Here is a 17,744-nt window from a genome sequence, read left to right as displayed (position 1 = left end):
TATCACAAAAAGAATAAAGTGGATGAACCCAATGAAGAATAGCCATTGAAAAGACTGCATCAGTGTGCATTGTACTGGGCAAGAGAAGATAAGACAAGAATGCACCCAAAAGGGCAGAAGCTACGTAAGCCCCATGAATGTCCACATGACATCTCTACCAGATATTCCCACTATAAAAGAGCAGAGCCCTTGACTGCAAGCACCACCGAGTCCTCAGCTCATCCACTGTCCTTCTGTGTTCATCCAGAGAACCCAACCAGAACTCCACCATGAGAGCTCTCTACCTTGCCTTGGCCATCGTGATGTTGGTTGTCACCGACATGGCTGTTGCAGGTATGAACCGGATTTCTACAGGGTGGGAAGAAGGGGCTGTGTTTGATAAGAGAGAGTGAAGGGTCTGCTGCCTTGGCCTGAATTCAAGGGAGAGGTATGGGATTCATAGGAAAGGCAGTAATAGCCACCAGGCTACATAGATGACCTTCAAAGAGGATTATAGAAATTCATGGAAGAGAGGGCTATTGATGGCTACTGGCCCTGATAGCTGTGCTCCATCTCCACAGTTGGAGACAGTAGATGCTTCTGAATATTCCAGGGGGGAAGATTGCCCTTGTGCTTGGATCCCGCTTGTGGGTTTCCCGCAGGCATCTGGTCAGCCACTGACAGAAGAGGGTGCTGGACGAGATGAACCATTGACCTGGTCCAGCAGCCTCTTCTTATGTTCTTATGGTGAAGACAGAAGGTTCTCCTGACCTGGTCTGAACTCAAGGGGGTGGTGTGGGCCCCATGGGAAAGCGATGGCATAGAGCAGTCAGTCTTGGGTCTAAACTGGAACCTCATTTGGGCTTCAAAGAACGTTTTGGTCTGGGAGGCATTTCTAAGGCTTAGTGGTAGAACAGTAAGGAGAACAGGAGGTGACCTCCCCTGAAAAAGGATGTTGTGTTCCAGGCAAAAGTTCAGAAAAGGACAAACAAAATGACCACGGGGTTGAAGCAGCTCATTCAAGAGGGAAGGGTACAACATTCGGGACTTCTTCAGCTAGAGAAAAGGCAGCCAAGAGGCATGAAAGGGGTGCCTACAATCATGTGTGGAGTGAGAAAGTGAACAGGCTGCTTTCTGTCCACAAGCACATGCAGACATTTCTTCATCCTCTGGCCAGAGGCAAGAACGAGGCAACATTGCATCTCAAGAGCACATTCCAGCCAGGGAAAACCACAAGAGGAGTGTGTGGAGCAGGGCAGTGGGAGGTGTGGCCTAGGAAGGGGGTGTGGCCTAGGAAGGGGGTGTGGCTTGAGCCGAGCAGAGAAATCTGTAGGGTTGCATTGAGCACCCAAGGCTGAGGTTCCCCACCTCTGACCGCTAACATAAATGTTTGGTGTGAAGCTGCTTCCAGAGAGAGACCATAGCTCAGGGGTGGAGCATGGGATTTGTCTTGCATGCAGCTGGGCATTCCCTCTCTGCAGATCCTTGGTGGGAGCTCCATCCACGGGGAGGTGCTCTTGCTTTGCCTCAATATTTATTATTCGTTCATCTATTCCATTTATATGCCACCTTTCCTCCATGTTGTGTACAGCACCACAACACCCAGTGAGTTTCACAGCTGACTAGGGGTTTGCACCCTGGTCTCCCCGGGCCTAGTCCAACATTCTAACCACTGAACCACACTGCCTTTCTCTACCTCCTGCAGGAACCTGTAAGAAGCGCACCTGTAGTAGCTACGGAGGCATGTGTGGCACTCACTGCCTGAAGACTCGACACTACCACACCTGCGACTGCGGTAGTGCCGTCTGCTGTGTACCTGACATGAAAGGCTGAGCAGGAGGCAGGCCGCCTCACGAGGAGGAGCTGGAGACCCTGTCCTTCACCACTCAGCTGTGTAGAGGGGCCCATCATGGATGCTTCTCCTCAATAAATTGACATGAACGTCCTTGGCGAGTTCTTTGTGCTTCTTGCAGAGGGCAGGCAGGGAGGGAGAACTGTAGGGCGGTGGGGGCAAAATATTCATTTCAAATGCTTGGTGTTTCCAGAGCTGTTTCCCAGTGTACAAAGTCCTGTACAATTCCTACTACCATTATACTCATGTGGCTAGACTGTCCACACAGGAACTAAGCCAAAACCTGTGATGATTTCTGCAAATATTTTCACCTGCAAAAAAAAAAAAAAAGGGTTTCTTTCTTGTGACATTGAGCCTGAAAGCAGCATCTGTGCCCCTCTGCATAGCACCTGTCCAGGTAGCCTATCCCAGGCTTCCTCCTCTAGCTCCTCTTTAGCACATGGGACACTCCTACCATAATGTCATGGACCAGCTGAATGCAGAAGTCTGGTGAGAGGCAGGTGCTGGGGAACCCCAGTCATGATGACTGTAGATTACCTCCAGGTTCAGAGGCCACCTCTGAATGCCAGTCACCAGGTAACAACACCAGGAGAGGGCTTTTGCATCAAACTTTTAGGGCCCAGGGACACATTTGGAAACTTAAGGAGCTGCCATGGCCGCTGCAAAATAACCATTTCACAGGAGAAAGAGAGGTGAGGCTGAGACCCCTAAACATTCCTCCACAAAAAAAAAAACACACCAAAAAAAAAAACAAAAAAAAAACAGACAAAGAATCTTTATCACCTCCAGGAACAAATAGGACACAGGCAAAAAAAGCAGGCAATGTCTCCCCAAAACAGGCCCCCAACCCCTTCCTCTGCAAAATACATGTAGTGACTATGGCAGACCAACACGGCTACCTATCTGTAACTATAATGAGTATTGTTTTAGTTATTTCTGTTTCTGAAGGAATAGAATGGCTCTAAGACACAGAAGGGAGGGAAGAGGGAGGGAGAAGAGCTGAGTTTGTATCAATGCAAACTCCTGCCCACCTAGCAGTTCGAAAGCACCCTTAAGTGCAAGTAGATAAATAGGGACCGCTTACCAGCAGGAAGGTAAACGGCGCTCTGTGTGCTGCGCTGGCTCGCCAGATGCAGCTTGTCACGCTGGCCACGTGACCCGGAAGTGTCTGCGGACAGCGCTGGCTCCCGGCCTATAGAGTGAGATGAGCGCACAACCCTAGAGTCTGGCAAGACTGGCCCGTATGGGCAGGGGTACCTTTACCTTTACCTTTACTCCTCCAACAGGGACCCCTAGGGGTGCCCCTATTTGATGTAGGCCATACCGGCCCCCACCTTAGGTTGAGTTTACCCTAGAATACAATCCCAGCAGATGGGCGAGATTTAAAATGGTATACCCAATGGCAATGCCAAAGCTTCTCATATATAAACAATAAAGTTGTGGCCTATTTGACCCATTCTTCATTTTACTATATCAGAGGCGAGGAGGTGACAGAGCCTTGGCTATTTGGATAACCCAAAAGAATATTGATATGTATCAGAATTATTACTTACCAGTGTGGAATGGAATAAAGAAAGATCTGGAGGTGTGGGGTAGAATGAAGTTATCACTGTGGGGAAGGATTTCATCTATAAAGATGAGCGTGCTGCCAAAATTGTTATTTTTGTTTCAGACAATTCCAATAATCAAAGGGACTGTGACCTTTAAAGAGTGGCAAAGAGTAATTTCAAGGTATATATGGCAGGGTAAGAAGCCAAGAATTCAGTTTAAGTTATTAACAGATGCTAAAGAAAGAGGAGGCTTCTCCCTGCCAGACTTGAAACTATATTATGAAGCTTCATGTCTCTGTTGGTTAAAGGAATGGATAAAATTAGAAAATACAGAGTTGCTAGACATAGAAGGATTTGATAATAGATTTGGGTGGCACGCCTATTTATGGTTTGAAAAAAAGAAAATCCATAAAGGTTTTGAGAACGACATTTTCCGAAGATCGTTGATAGAAATATAGGTATAGGTATAAAAACCTACTTGAACCAAAAATTCCACACTGGCTATCTCCATTAGAGGCTATGAGTGTTAAAAGAATCAATATGAGAAGGAATTGGATTACATATGGAAATCTGATTGTAAAGGAAGGGGGGAAATGGAAAATGAAACCCTATGAAGAAGTAAAAGAGTATGTATATGATTGGTTGCATTATTTTCAAATAAATGAAATGTTTAAAAAGGATTTTAAAGAAAATGGATATAGAGAGAAAGATTCAAAATTTCAAGCAGAAGTAATAAATAATGACTGTAAGATTTTATCTAAAATGTATAAGATATTGTTAGAATGGCATACAAAAGATGAAGAAGTTAAATCTGTTATGATACAATGGGCCAGAGATTTTGGGTACAATATACAATTTAAAGATTGGATCAAACTATGGAGTGAAAACATTAAATTTACCGCATGTACTGTGTTAAAGGAAAATGTTATGAAAATGATTTATAGATGGAATATTACACCGGTAAAACTTGCAAAAATGTATAAAACATGTAAGAAATGTTGGAAATGTAAAGAAAAGGATGGCACTTTTTACCATATGTGGTGGGAATGTAAGAAAGTGAAGAGCTTCTGGGAATTGATATATAAAGAATTGAAAAAAATGTTGAAATACACATTTGCTAAGAAACCAGAGGCTTTCCTTTTAGGAATCATAGAAAATGAAATAAACAGAAAGGACTGTAAACTTTTCCAGTATGCAGTAACAGTGTCAAGAATATTATTGGCCCAGAGATGGAAACAGGAACAAGTACCTACTTTGGAGGAATGGAGAATGAAGCTGATGGACTATGCAGAACTTGATAAAATGACAGGGAAGATCAGATACCAACGAGATCAAAAGTTTATCGAGGACTGGGGAAAATTAGTCAAGTATTGGGGAGGTTTAAGTGATAATGAAATAACGTTTGCGGCATTTAAAGAAGCTCTGTAAAAACTTAAGAAATATTGTAAGAAAGAAAAGCAGGTGTGGATGGGTTTGTTAAAAGGCAATAGGAATTGAAGAAAATGTGTAACTAAAAAGTTTAATTCGGATGATTGTCAGAATGGCTGAGGGAAGTCCAAAAAACGAGAAAATTTGTAAAGTGGAAATGTTTATCTATTTTTCTTTTGGTGAAAATTAATAAAAATATTATAAAAAAGAAACCTCCATCTCCTATTTTTGGGCAGGGGAGGAAATAGGGGCCAGTTTTGAGGATACATTGGTTACTTATTTTGTCTGTGTTCATGGAAGCGATAAACATTCCTGGCAATTTTTTGTGGGGGTTGGGGAGGTTCAGGGTCTCAGCATCACCTGTTTTGATTGACACAAAAGCCCTTTCCTGGTGTTGTTACCTAGCGACTGGCATTCAGGGGTGCCCAATGATCCTGAAGATAATGTATGGGTATCTTGACTAGCTGGGATTCCCCAGCTGGTGCCTCTCCCCACTCCTCTGCATTCTGCTGCTCCATGTGATGGCCCGGGACTCGGGCTCGGACTCAGAGCCACACCAAGTCTGGGTCCTGATCCTGAAGAGCCCCAGTCTGCACAGGTTCTCCTGCAACAAGCACCAGCTGGGCCGAGTCAGGGGCCTGAGCCTGCCCTGGCTCCAGATGCGGGGATTCCCTCGTTGCCTTCAGCTGGGCCATCACTTACAGCTGCACCACTACCAATTAGGTCAGGAGAGGCTGAGATGGCCTCTGGGTCTAGTAACCCACAGACGTCTCCTGAGCTGCAGAGACTGAGGTCTGAGAGAAGGAGAGACCTGAGTACTCGCAGGAGAAGTGCTCGCTTTCGGGCGAGACAGGGAGGCGAGTCACCGGGGGATCAGGACCAGCCGTTACCCCAACAGAGATAAAAGGCTGCTGGACCCCACCCCAGGTTGTGGGAGGAATGTTGCTGTTTGCCAGAACATGCCTGTGATCCTGTGCCTGACCTTGCCTGGTTTCCTACCTCTGCCCTGTCGGGCTGACTCCTCGCGGAAACCTTGGATTCGGGACTGGACCTAGACCACATTAGCCGGGTTACCTCTGGGCCCAGCACACTCCATGATAATATGGCGCGAGTGTCCCATGAGCTAGGGAAGAGCTAGAGGAACAAGGTTGACTGACGCTACCTTAAAGGACTTTGTGCACTGGGAAAAGGCTCTGGAAACCCCAGGCTTCTGAAATGACTATATTACCACCACCGCCCTACAGTTCTCCCTCCCTGCCTGCCCTCTGCAAGAAGCACACAGAACTCGCCAAGGACGTTCATGTCAATTTATTGAGGAGAAGCATCCATGATGGTACGCAGGCTGAGACCCTGTCTGCCCATGGACTACCTCGCCATTGTGGTGCATGCTCTGGTTATCTCCCACTTGGACTACTGCAATGTGCTCTATGGGCGACTACCTTTGAAGGTGACCGGAAAACTACAACTAATCCAGAATGTGGCAGCTAGACTGGTGACTGGGAGTGGCTGACGAGACCAGATAACACCAATCCTGAGAGACCTACATTGGCTCCCAGTATGTTTCCGAGCACAATTCAAAGTGCTGGTGTTGACCTTTAAAGCCCTAAATGGCCTTGGCCCAGGATACCAGAAGGAGCGTCTCCACCCCCATCGTTCAGCCCAGACACTGATCTCCAGTTCCGAGTGCCAAATGCCTTCTGGCAGTTCCCTCCCTGCGAGAAATGAGGTTACAGGGAATCAGGCAGAGGGCCTTCTTGGTAGTGTTGCCCACCCTGTGGAACACCCTCCCAGCAGATGTGAAGGGAAAAAACAACTATCTGACTTTTAGAAGACATCTGAAGGCAGCCCTGTTCAAGGAAGTTTTTAATGTTTGAAATTTTATCACTTTTTATTGTAAATATTATGTTGGGAGGCACCCAGAGTGGCTGGGGAAACACAGCCAGATGGGTGGTGTATAAATAAATTACTACTACTACTACTACTATTACTATTACTGCTACTATTATTTGGATTAATAGGTAAAGGTTCTGGAAACACCAAGCATCAGAACTGAATATGTTGCCCCCACTGCCCTACAGTTCTCCCTCCCTCCCTGCCCTCTGCAAGAAGCACACAGAACTCGCCAAGGACGTTCATGTCAATTTATTGAGGAGAAGCATCCATGATGGGCCCCTCTACACAGCTGAGAGGTGAAGGACAGGGTCTCCAGCTCCTCCTCGTGAGGCGGCCTGCCTCCTGCTCAGCCTTTGTAAGGTAAACAGCAGACAGCACTACCGCAGTCGCAGGTGCGTTCAAATTTCCCGGTCTTCAGGCAGTGAGTGCCACAGGTGCCTTGGTAGCTCTTGCAGGTGACCTTCCCCTTACAGTATCCTGCAGGAGGAAGAGAAAGGCAGTGTTGTTCAGTGGTTAGAATGTTGGACTAGGCCCTGGAAGACCAGGGTGCAAACCCCTGGTCGGCCGTGAAACTCACTAGGTGTTGTGGTGCTTAAATGAGGAGGGGGAGAACCAGGTACACCACATGGGAAAAGGTGGCATATAAATGGAATAGATGAACGAATAATAAATATTGAGGCAAAGCAAGAGCACCTCCCCGTGGATGGAGCTCCCACCAAGGATCTGCAGAGAGGGAATGCCCAGCTCCATGCAAGACAAATCCCATGCTCCACCCCTGAGCTATGGTCTCTCTCTGGAAGCAGCTTCACACCAAACATCTATGTTAGCGGTCAGAGGTGGGGAACCTCAGCCTTGGGTGCTCAATGCAGCCCTTCAGATCTCTCTGCCTGGCTCAAGCCACACACCCTTCCTAGGCCACACCCCTTCCAAGGCCACACCTCCCGCTGCCCTGTTCCACACAATCCTCTTGTGGTTTTCCCTGGCTGGAATATGCTCTTGAGATGCAATGTTGCCTCTTGCTTGCCTCAGGCCAGAGGATGAAGAAATGTCTGCATGGGGTTGTGGACAGAAACCTCTGACTTTTCTCTGTCCCCATTCTTCTCTCCACGCATGATTTTAGGCACCCCTTTCATGCCTCATCTTGGCTGCCTTTTCTCTAGCTGAAGAAGTCCCAAATGTTGTACCCTTCTCTCCTGGGGGACTTGCTTCCACCCCTTGGTCATTTTGTTTGTCCTTTTCTGAACCTTTGCCAGGAACACAACATCCTTTCTGAGGGGAGGTGACCTCCTGTTCTCCCTGCTGTTCTACCGCTAAGCTGTGGCTTCTCCTTAGAAATGCCTCCCAGACCAAAAAGCTCTTTGAAGCCCAAATGAGGCTCCAGTCTAGACCCAAGACCAACTGCTCTATGCCATCTCTTTCCCATGCGGCCAACACCACTCCCTTGAGGTCTGTCTTTGCCATAAGAGCATAAGAAGAGGCTGCTGGATCAGGTCAATGGTTCATCTCGTCCAGCACCCTCTTCTCTCTGTGGCTGACCAGACGCCTGCGGGAAACCCACAAGTGGGATCCAAGCACAAGGGCAATCTTCCCCCTTGGAATATTCAGAAGCCTTTATTGTCTCCAATTGTGAAGATGGAGCACAGCTATCAGGGCCAGTAGCCATCAATAGCCCTCTCTTCCATGAATTTCTATAATCCTCTTTGAAGACCATCTAGGTTGCTGGCCATCACTGCTTTTCCCATGAAACCCATACCTCTCCCTTGAATTCAGGCCAAGGCAGCAGACCCTTCACTCTTTCTTATCAAACACAGTCCCTTCTTCCCACCCTGTAGAAATCCGGTTCATACCTGCAACAGCCATGTCGGTGACAACCAACATCACGATGGCCAAGGCAAGGTAGAGAGCTCTCATCGTGGAGTTCTGGTTGGGTTCTCTGGATGAACACAGAAGGACAGTGGATGAGCTGAGGACTCGGTGGTGCTTCCAGTCAGGGGCTCTGCTCTTTTATAGTGGGAATATCTGGTAGAGATGTCATGTGGACATTCATGTGGCTTACGTACCTTGTGCCCTTTTGGTGCATTCTTGTCTTATCTTCTCTTGCCCAGTACAATGCACATTGATGCAGTCTTTTCAATGGCCATTGTTCATTGGGTTCATCCACTTTCTTCTTTTTGTGATAGCCGTGCTCAGCTGACCCCCCACCCCACCCCACCTGCTGGACTCCAAAGGAGGAACTCTATGTCTTAATGATCTGCTGTGAAATGTATGACTCGCTGTTAAGTCATAGTCAAGGCAGCCAAATTCAACAACCATTTGGGTGTTGACAGTGTCTCAAGATTAGTGAGCCCAATGGAGCAAGGAATTTGGGTATTGGAGGAGCAATGGGTCTGAAGGACCTGCTGCAAATGAAAAGGGAGCAACAAGGCAACCAATTATTTTGAGTACTGGTCTGCAAGGTTTGGTTGTAATGCCCATTGGAGAGATGGTGTATCTACTCAGGGAGTACTAAGAGGCAAAGGAGCAGTAGTCTTCTTCTCCTTCTTCATTGGCGATCACTCATAGCTGAGTAAGATTGTTTTCCATGAACACGGTTTTAACAATGAGTCTGTAAGTGACTGTGGAGGCCAATTCTGGATCCACACGTCCTTCCACAGTGGGGACATAGGTTTCCAGGTGGGAGTTGATCACGTTGAGGGTTTGCCAAGTGCGCCTTCCTATTAGCATGTTTCTCCCTTTTGTCCTGAGTTTGAGCATCTTCATAATAATAATAATAATAATAATAATAATAATTTATTATTTATACCCCGCCCATCTGGCTGGGCCTCCCCAGCCACTCTGGGCGGCTTCCATAAAAACCACAAATACAGTAAAATATCACACGTTAAAAACTTCCCTGAACAGGGCTGCCTTAAGATGTCTTCTGAATGTCAGGTAGTTGGTTATCGTTTTGACATCTGATGGGAGGGCGTTCCACAGGGCGGGCGCCACTACCGAGAAGGCCCTCTGCCTGGTTCCCTGTCGCTTTGCTTCTCGCAATGAGGGAACCGCCAGAAGGCCCTCGGCGCTGGACCTCAGCGTCCGGGCAGAATGATGGGGGTGGAGACGCTCCTTCAGGTATACTGGACCGAGGCCGTTTAGGGCTTTAAAGGTCAGCACCAACACTTTGAATTGTGCTCGGAAACGTACTGGGAGCCAATGTAGGTCCTTCAAGACCGGTGTTATATGGTCTCGGCGGCCGCCCCCAGTCACCAGTCTAGCCGCCGCATTCTGGATTAGTTGTAGTTTCCGAGTCACCTTCAAAGGTAGCCCCACGTAGAGTGCATTGCAGTAGTCCAAGCGGGAGATAACCAGAGCATGTACCACTCTGGTGAGACAGTCTGCAGGCAGATAGGGTCTCAGCCTGCGTACCAGATGGAGCTGGTAAACAGCTGCCCTGGACACAGATGTGACCTGTGCCTCCTTGGACAGCTGTGAGTCCAGAATGACTCCCAGGCTGCGCACCTGGTCCTTCAGGGGCACAGTTACCCCATTCAGGACCAGGGAATCCTCCACACCTGCCCGCGTCCTGTCCCCCAAAAACAGTACTTCTGTCTTGTCAGGATTCAACCTCAATCTGTTAGCCGCCATCCAACCTCCAACCGCCTCCAGGCACTCACACAGGACCTTCACTGCCTTCACTGGTTCTGATTTAAAAGAGAGGTAGAGCTGGGTATCATCCGCATACTGATGAACACCCAGCCCAAATCCCCTGATGATCTCTCCCAGCGGCTTCATGTAGATGTTGAAAAGCATGGGGGAGAGGACCGAACCCTGAGGCACCCCACAAGTGAGGACCCAGGGGTCTGAACACTCATCCCCCACCACCACTTTCTGAACCCGGCCCAGGAGGAAGGAGCGGAACCACTGTATAGCAGTGCCCCCAGCTCCCAGCCCCTCTAGACGGTCCAGAAGGATGTTATGGTCGATGGTGTCAAAGGCCGCTGAGAGATCCAGCAGAACTAGGAAACAGCTCTCACCTTTGTCCCTAGCCCGCCGGAGATCATCAACCAGTGCGACCAAGGCAGTTTCAGTCCCATGATGAGGCCTGAATCCCGACTGGAAGGGATCCAAATGGTCCGCTTCTTCCAGGCGTGCCTGGAGTTGTTCAGCAACCGCTCGCTCAATCACCTTGCCCAAGAATGGAAGATTTGAGACTGGGCGATAGTTGGCCATCGTGGCCGCATCTAAAGATGGTTTTTTAAGAAGCGGTTTAATAACCGCTTCTTTCAGCGGGTCTGGGAAGGCTCCCTCACGGAGGGAAGCATTCACCACCCCACGAAGCCCATCGCCCAGTCCTTCCCGGCTAGCTTTTATAAGCCAGGATGGGCAAGGATCCAGGAGACAGGTGGTTGGTTTCACTCGTCCAAGCAGCCTGTCCACATCCTCGGAGGTAATGACACCTCAAAGCCCATGACACCTTTCTCATGCACACACACACACACACACACACATTGTTGAAGGGTGTCACTACATCCAACTTATAAATAACAAGACCCAAAACTGACTCCTCTATGTCATTGCTTTCCGATGGGGCCAACACCACGCCCTTGAGTTCAGACAAGGGCAGGAGCATCTTCTGCCTTCACCATAAGAACATAAGAAGAGGCTGCTGGATTAGGTCAGTCGTCCATATTGTCCAGCACCCTCTTCGGTCAGTGCTTGACCAGATGCCTGTGGGAAACCTGCATTTACTGTCTCCAACTGTGGAGATGGATCACAGCTAACATGGCCAGTAGCCATTGATATCAGCTATCAGGGCCAGTAGCCATCAATAGCCCTCTCTTCCATGAATTTCTATAATCCTCTTTGAAGGTCATCTAGGCTGGTGGCTATTACTGCCTCCTGAATTACAGCCAAGGCAGATGCCTCTTCAGTCTGCCTTATCAAACACAGCCATTGGGCTCCATTGGGTCTCTAATCTTGAGACACTGTCAGCACCCAAATGGTTGTTGAATTTGGCTGCCTTGTCCATGACTTAACAGCGAGTCATACATTTCACAGCAGATCATAAAGACATAGAGTTCCTCCTTTGGAGTCTGGCAGGTTGGTGGTCAGGTGGTCATGGCTATCACAAAAAGAATAAAGTGGATGAACCCAATGAACAATGGCCATTGAAAAGACTGCATCAGTGTGCATTGTACTGGGCAAGAGAAGATAATAAAAGCATGCACCAAAAGGGCAGAAGCTACGTAAGCCACATGAATGTCCACATGATATCTCTACCAGATATTCCCTCTATAAAAGAGCAGAGCCCTTGACTGGAAGCACCACCGAGTCCTCAGCTCATCCACTGTCCTTCTGTGTTCATCCAGAGAACCCAACCAGAACTCCACCATGAGAGCTCTCTACCTTGCCTTGGCCATCGTGATGTTGGTTGTCACTGACATGGCTGTTGCAGGTATGAACCAAACTTCTACAGGGTGGGAAGAAGGGGCTGTGTTTGATAAGAGAGAGTGAAGGGTCTGCTGCCTTGGCCTGAATTCAAGGGAGAGGTATGGGTTTCATGGGAAAAGCAGTGATGGGCAGCAACCTAGATGGTCTTCAAAGAGGATTACAGAAATTCTTGGAAGAGAGGGCTATCAGTGGCTACTGGCCATGTTAGCTGTGCTCCATCTCCACAGCTGGAGGCAGTAGATGCTTCTGAATACCCCAGGAGGGAAGAGTGCCCTTGTGCTTGGATCCCACTTTTGGTTTCCACATGTATCTGGTCAGCCACTGACAGAAGAGAGTGCTGGACAAGTTGGGCCATTGGCCTGATTCAGAAGCCTCTTCTTATGTCCTTATGGTGAATACAGACCTCAAAGGGGTGGTGTGGGCACCATGGAAAATCGATGGCACAGAGAAGGTGGTCTTCGGTCTAAACTAGATCCTCATTTGGACTTCAAAGAGCGTTTTGATCTGGGAGGCATTTCTAAGGAGAAGCCACAGCTTAGCGGTAGAACAGCAGGGAGAACAGGAGGTCACCTCCCCTCAGAAAGGATGTTGTGTTCCTGGCAAAGGTTCAGAAAAGGACAAACAAAATGACCAAGGGGTGGAAGCAAGTCCCCCAGGAGAGAAGGGTACAACATTTGGGACTTCTTCAGCTAGAGAAAAGGCAGCCAAGATGAGGCATGAAAGGGGTGCCTAAAATCATGCGTGGAGAGAAGAATGGGGACAGAGAAAAGTCAGAGGTTTCTGTCCACAACCCCATGCAGACATTTCTTCATCCTCTGGCCTGAGGCAAGCAAGAGGCAACATTGCATCTCAAGAGCATATTCCAGCCAGGGAAAACCACAAGAGGATTGTGTGGAACAGGGCAGCGGGAGGTGTGGCCTTGGAAGGGGTGTGGCCTAGGAAGGGTGTGTGGCTTGAGCCAGGCAGAGAGATCTGAAGGGCTGCATTGAGCACCCAAGGCTGAGGTTCCCCACCTCTGACCGCTAACATAGATGTTTGGTGTGAAGCTGCTTCCAGAGAGAGACCATAGCTCAGGGGTGGAGCATGGGATTTGTCTTGCATGGAGCTGGGCATTCCCTCTCTGCAGATCCTTGGTGGGAGCTCCATCCACGGGGAGGTGCTCTTGCTTTGCCTCAATATTTATTATTCGTTCATCTATTCCATTTATATGCCACCTTTTCCCATGTGGTGTACCTGGTTCTCCCCCTCCTCATTTAAGCACCACAACACCTAGTGAGTTTCACGGCCGACCAGGGGTTTGCACCCTGGTCTTCCAGGGCCTAGTCCAACATTCTAACCACTGAACAACACTGCCTTTCTCTTCCTCCTGCAGGATACTGTAAGGGGAAGGTCACCTGCAAGAGCTACCAAGGCACCTGTGGCACTCACTGCCTGAAGACCGGGAAATTTGAACGCACCTGCGACTGCGGTAGTGCTGTCTGCTGTTTACCTTACAAAGGCTGAGCAGGAGGCAGGCCGCCTCACGAGGAGGAGCTGGAGACCCTGTCCTTCACCTCTCAGCTGTGTAGAGGGGCCCATCATGGATGCTTCTCCTCAATAAATTGACATGAACGTCCTTGGCGAGTTCTGTGTGCTTCTTGCAGAGGGCAGGGAGGGAGGGAGAACTGTAGGGCAGTGGGGGCAACATATTCAGTTCTGATGCTTGGTGTTTCCAGAACCTTTACCTATTAATCCAAATAATAGTAGCAGTAATAGTAATAGTAGTAGTAGTAGTAGTAATTTATTTATACACCACCCATCTGGCTGTGTTTCCCCAGCCACTCTGGGTGCCTCCCAACATAATATTTACAATAAAAAGTGATAAAATTTCAAACATTAAAAACTTCCTTGAACAGGGCTGCCTTCAGATGTCTTCTAAAAGTCAGATAGTTGTTTTTTCCCTTCACATCTGCTGGGAGGGTGTTCCACAGGGTGGGCAACACTACCAAGAAGGCCCTCTGCCTGATTCCCTGTAACCTCATTTCTCGCAGGGAGGGAACTGCCAGAAGGCATTTGGCACTCGGAACTGGAGATCAGTGTCTGGGCTGAACGATGGGGGTGGAGACGCTCCTTCTGGTATCCTGGGCCAAGGCCATTTAGGGCTTTAAAGGTCAACACCAGCACTTTGAATTGTGCTCGGAAACATACTGGGAGCCAATGTAGGTCTCTCAGGATTGGTGTTATCTGGTCTCGTCAGCCACTCCCAGTCACCAGTCTAGCTGCCACATTCTGGATTAGTTGTAGTTTTCCGGTCACCTTCAAAGGTAGTCGCCCATAGAGCACATTGCAGTAGTCCAAGTGGGAGATAACCAGAGCATGCACCACAATAGCGAGGTAGTCCATGGGCAGACAGGGTCTCAGCCTGCATACCAGATGGAGCTGGTAGACAGCTGCCCTGGACACAGAATTGACCTGTGCCTCCATGGACAGTTGTGAGTCCAAAAAGACTCCCAGGCTGCGCATAGCATAGTGGTTAAGAGTGGTGGACTCACAATCTGGTGAACCAGGTTCGCTTCCCCGCTCCTCCACATGCAGCTGCTGGGTGACCTTGGGCTAGTCACACTTCTCTGAAGTTTCTCAGCCTCACTCACCTCACAGAGTGTTTGTTGTGGGGGAGGAAGGGAAAGGAGATTGTGAGCCGCTTTGAGACTCCTTAGGGGAGTGAAAAGTGGGATATCAAGTCCAAACTCTTCTTCTTCTGCACCTGGTCCTTCAGGGGCACAGTTACTCCACTGAGAACCAGGGAGTCCTCTTCACCTGCCTGCCCCCTGTTACCCCAAAACAGTACTTCTGTCTTGTCAGGATTCAACCTCAATCTGTTAGCCGCCATCCATCCTCCAACAGCCTCCAGACACTCACACAGGACCTTCACCGCCTTCACTGGTTCTGATTTAAAGGAGAGGTAGAGCTGGGTGTCATCTGCATACTGATGAACACCCAGCCCGAACTCCATGATGATCTCTTCCAGCGGCTTCATGTAGATGTTAAAAAGCATGGGAGAGAAGTTGGAACTTTGAAGCACCCCACAAGTGAGAACCCAGGGGTCTGAACACTCATCCCCCATCACCACTTTCTGGACACAGCCCAGGAAGAAGGAACAGAACCACTGTCTAACAGTGACCCCACCTCCCAGCCCCTCTAGACGGTCCCGAAGGATGTCATGATCGATGGTATCAAAGGCCGCGGAGAGATCCAGCAGAACTAGGAAACAGCTTTCTGCTTTGGTCCTAGCCCACCGGAGATCATCGACCAGTGCAACCAAGGCAGTTTCAGTCCCATGATGAGGCCTGAATCCCTATTGGAAGGGATCCAAATGGCCCACATCCTCCAGGCATGTCTGGAGTTCTTCAGCAACCACCCACTCAATCACCTTGCGCAAGAATGGAAGATTTGAGACTGGGTGATAGTTGGCCATATTGGCTGGATACAAAGATATTTTTTTAAGAAGCAGTTTAGTCAATACCTTTCAGTGGATCTGGGAAGGCTCCCTCACAGACAGAAGCATTCACCACCCCGCAGAGCCCATCATCCAGCCCTTCCCAGCTCGCTTTTATGAGCCAGGATGGGCAAGGATCAAGGAGACAGGTGGTCAGTTTCACTCATCCAAGCAGCCTGTCCACATCCTCGGAGGTAACAGATTGGAATTGATTCCACGCAACTTGACCAGGCAGGACTCTAGCATTCTCCTGCCCTGGCCGTGCTCCCATGGTGGAGTCTACCGCTTTCTGAATCTGAGTGACTTTATCTGCAAAAAACCTTTGCAAAATCATGGAAGGAGATCTTGGGGTCCTTACCAGGCCCCGATGGCGAAGGTGGTTCTGTTAAATTGTGAACCACCAGAAAGAGTCTCCTGCTGCTGTTTTCTGCAGATGAAATAAAGGCGGTGAAGAAGGTCCTCTTCGCTGTCACTATCATCACTTGGTAGGCTCAACGTTCAGCTCTAACCAGTGTCCAGTCTGATTCAAGGATGTGTTTTCCGCCACCGGCGCTCTAGCTGTCTCAGTGATTGTTTCATAGCCCTCAGTACTGGAGAAAACCATGGGGCTGTCTGGGCTCCATGCAACTGGCGAGTATGCTTTGGAGCCAGATAGTCAATAGCCCTCGTTAACTCCGCATTCTAGCAGTCCACCAAGGAATCAGCTGAAAGGCCATCAACATGGGATAAAGCATCCCCTACCACTCTCTGGAAACCATTTGGATCCATTAAGTGGTGGGGGCGGACCATCCGCTTCGGTCCCACCTCACTGCAGAGGGGAAGGGTCATAGAGAAGTTCAGTTGCACTAGGAAGTGATCCGACCGTTGCATTTTTTTTATATTTTGCTTTTACTTAGTGTCAGATCACCAACATCCATAGAGGTGAACACCAGGTCTAAGGCATGTCCGCGACGATGAGTTGGGCCAAACTTATTCAGGGACAGCCCCATGGAGGCCATGCTTTCCACGAAGTCCCGAGCGGTGCCTTGTAAGGTTGTGTGGGTATGGATGTTAAAATCCCCTAGGGCAACCAAACTAGGTATCTCCAGGAGAACATCCACCATGACCTGAAGCCGCTCGGACAGGGAATCCTTGGTGCAGAGGGGAGGTCAGTACACCAAAAGGAATCCTGTACTGCTCCTATTGCCCAGAACATGCACTCAGAAAACTGGGTCTTCCCAATAGGACGCCTGGTGCAAGCTAATGACTTTCTAAAAATCACTGCAACCCCCCCTCCCATCCCACATGACCTGGGTTGCTGTGCTTAAGAGAAACCTGGTGGACAAGCAGCGGCAAGGACAGGCCCATCTGCTTCATCCAACCAAGTCTCTGTTACACATGCCAGGTCAAGTCCTCCATCCATGATCAAGTCATGGATGGCAGTGGTCTTATGAATCATTGACCTGGCATTGCACAGCAGCACCTTCAGGTCATGTGGGTATCCCTTGCTGATTCTAGTATCCATCCGGTCAGGACCAGACCCGGAGGCAGGGATAGTCCTCAAGCAGCGACTAAATTTGCTTCCTCTGTAATGACATGGTCTGGTTTTAGCATAACTCCTTCTCCTGCCCGTGATCACTGAGATTGGGTGTCCCAGCGGATCCCCCTCTGTGGAACCTGCCCCAGCCATTCTATTGGCTGGGGTCCACTCCCAGGTGGCCCTGACCATCTCCTCTTAAGAACAGAACACAAACCATACAACAAACCAATAAAACAGTAGAAACCGAAAAAACCCCAATAATAACAATTTACAATCATACTAAAATTAAACCATTCCCCAGCCCCAACCAAACGTCCATCCCACCCCCATCCCCACAAAACAAAATTCAAAATACCACATATAAAAAACTAAATAGCACCTAAAAACATTTAAATAATTAGCTAAATAATTACTTAATAACACTCCAATTAACATTTGCAAAAAAGCCTGAAGGATTCTTGTTAGGGATTGTAGGAAAAGACCTGCCAAGGAAATTGAAGAACATTTTCATGTATGCGACAACGGCAGCAAGAGTCTTAATAGCACAAGGATGGAAGAACGAAGAAATCCCGACAAAAGAACTGTGGTAAGAGAAACTGATGGACTATGCGGAAT

The 17,744-nt window shown here is 48.7% G+C and overlaps 1 long non-coding RNA gene across 1 annotated transcript; it reads left to right on the top strand.

Moving 5' to 3' along the window:
- The first annotated feature begins 215 nt into the window (after positions 1-215).
- On the top strand, positions 216-1,924 carry LOC114593390 (uncharacterized). The gene is made up of 2 exons (XR_003705678.2): positions 216-333; positions 1,685-1,924. It is a non-coding gene; the product is annotated as an uncharacterized LOC114593390 (long non-coding RNA).
- Positions 1,925-17,744: the final 15,820 nt, after the last annotated feature.

Source organism: Podarcis muralis, chromosome 3 (assembly GCF_964188315.1).
Source record: "Podarcis muralis chromosome 3, rPodMur119.hap1.1, whole genome shotgun sequence".
Classification (NCBI taxonomy): domain Eukaryota; kingdom Metazoa; phylum Chordata; class Lepidosauria; order Squamata; family Lacertidae; genus Podarcis; species Podarcis muralis.
The sequence above is the reverse complement of the archived record's forward strand: the minus strand, read 5'-3'. Positions and strand labels throughout refer to the sequence as shown.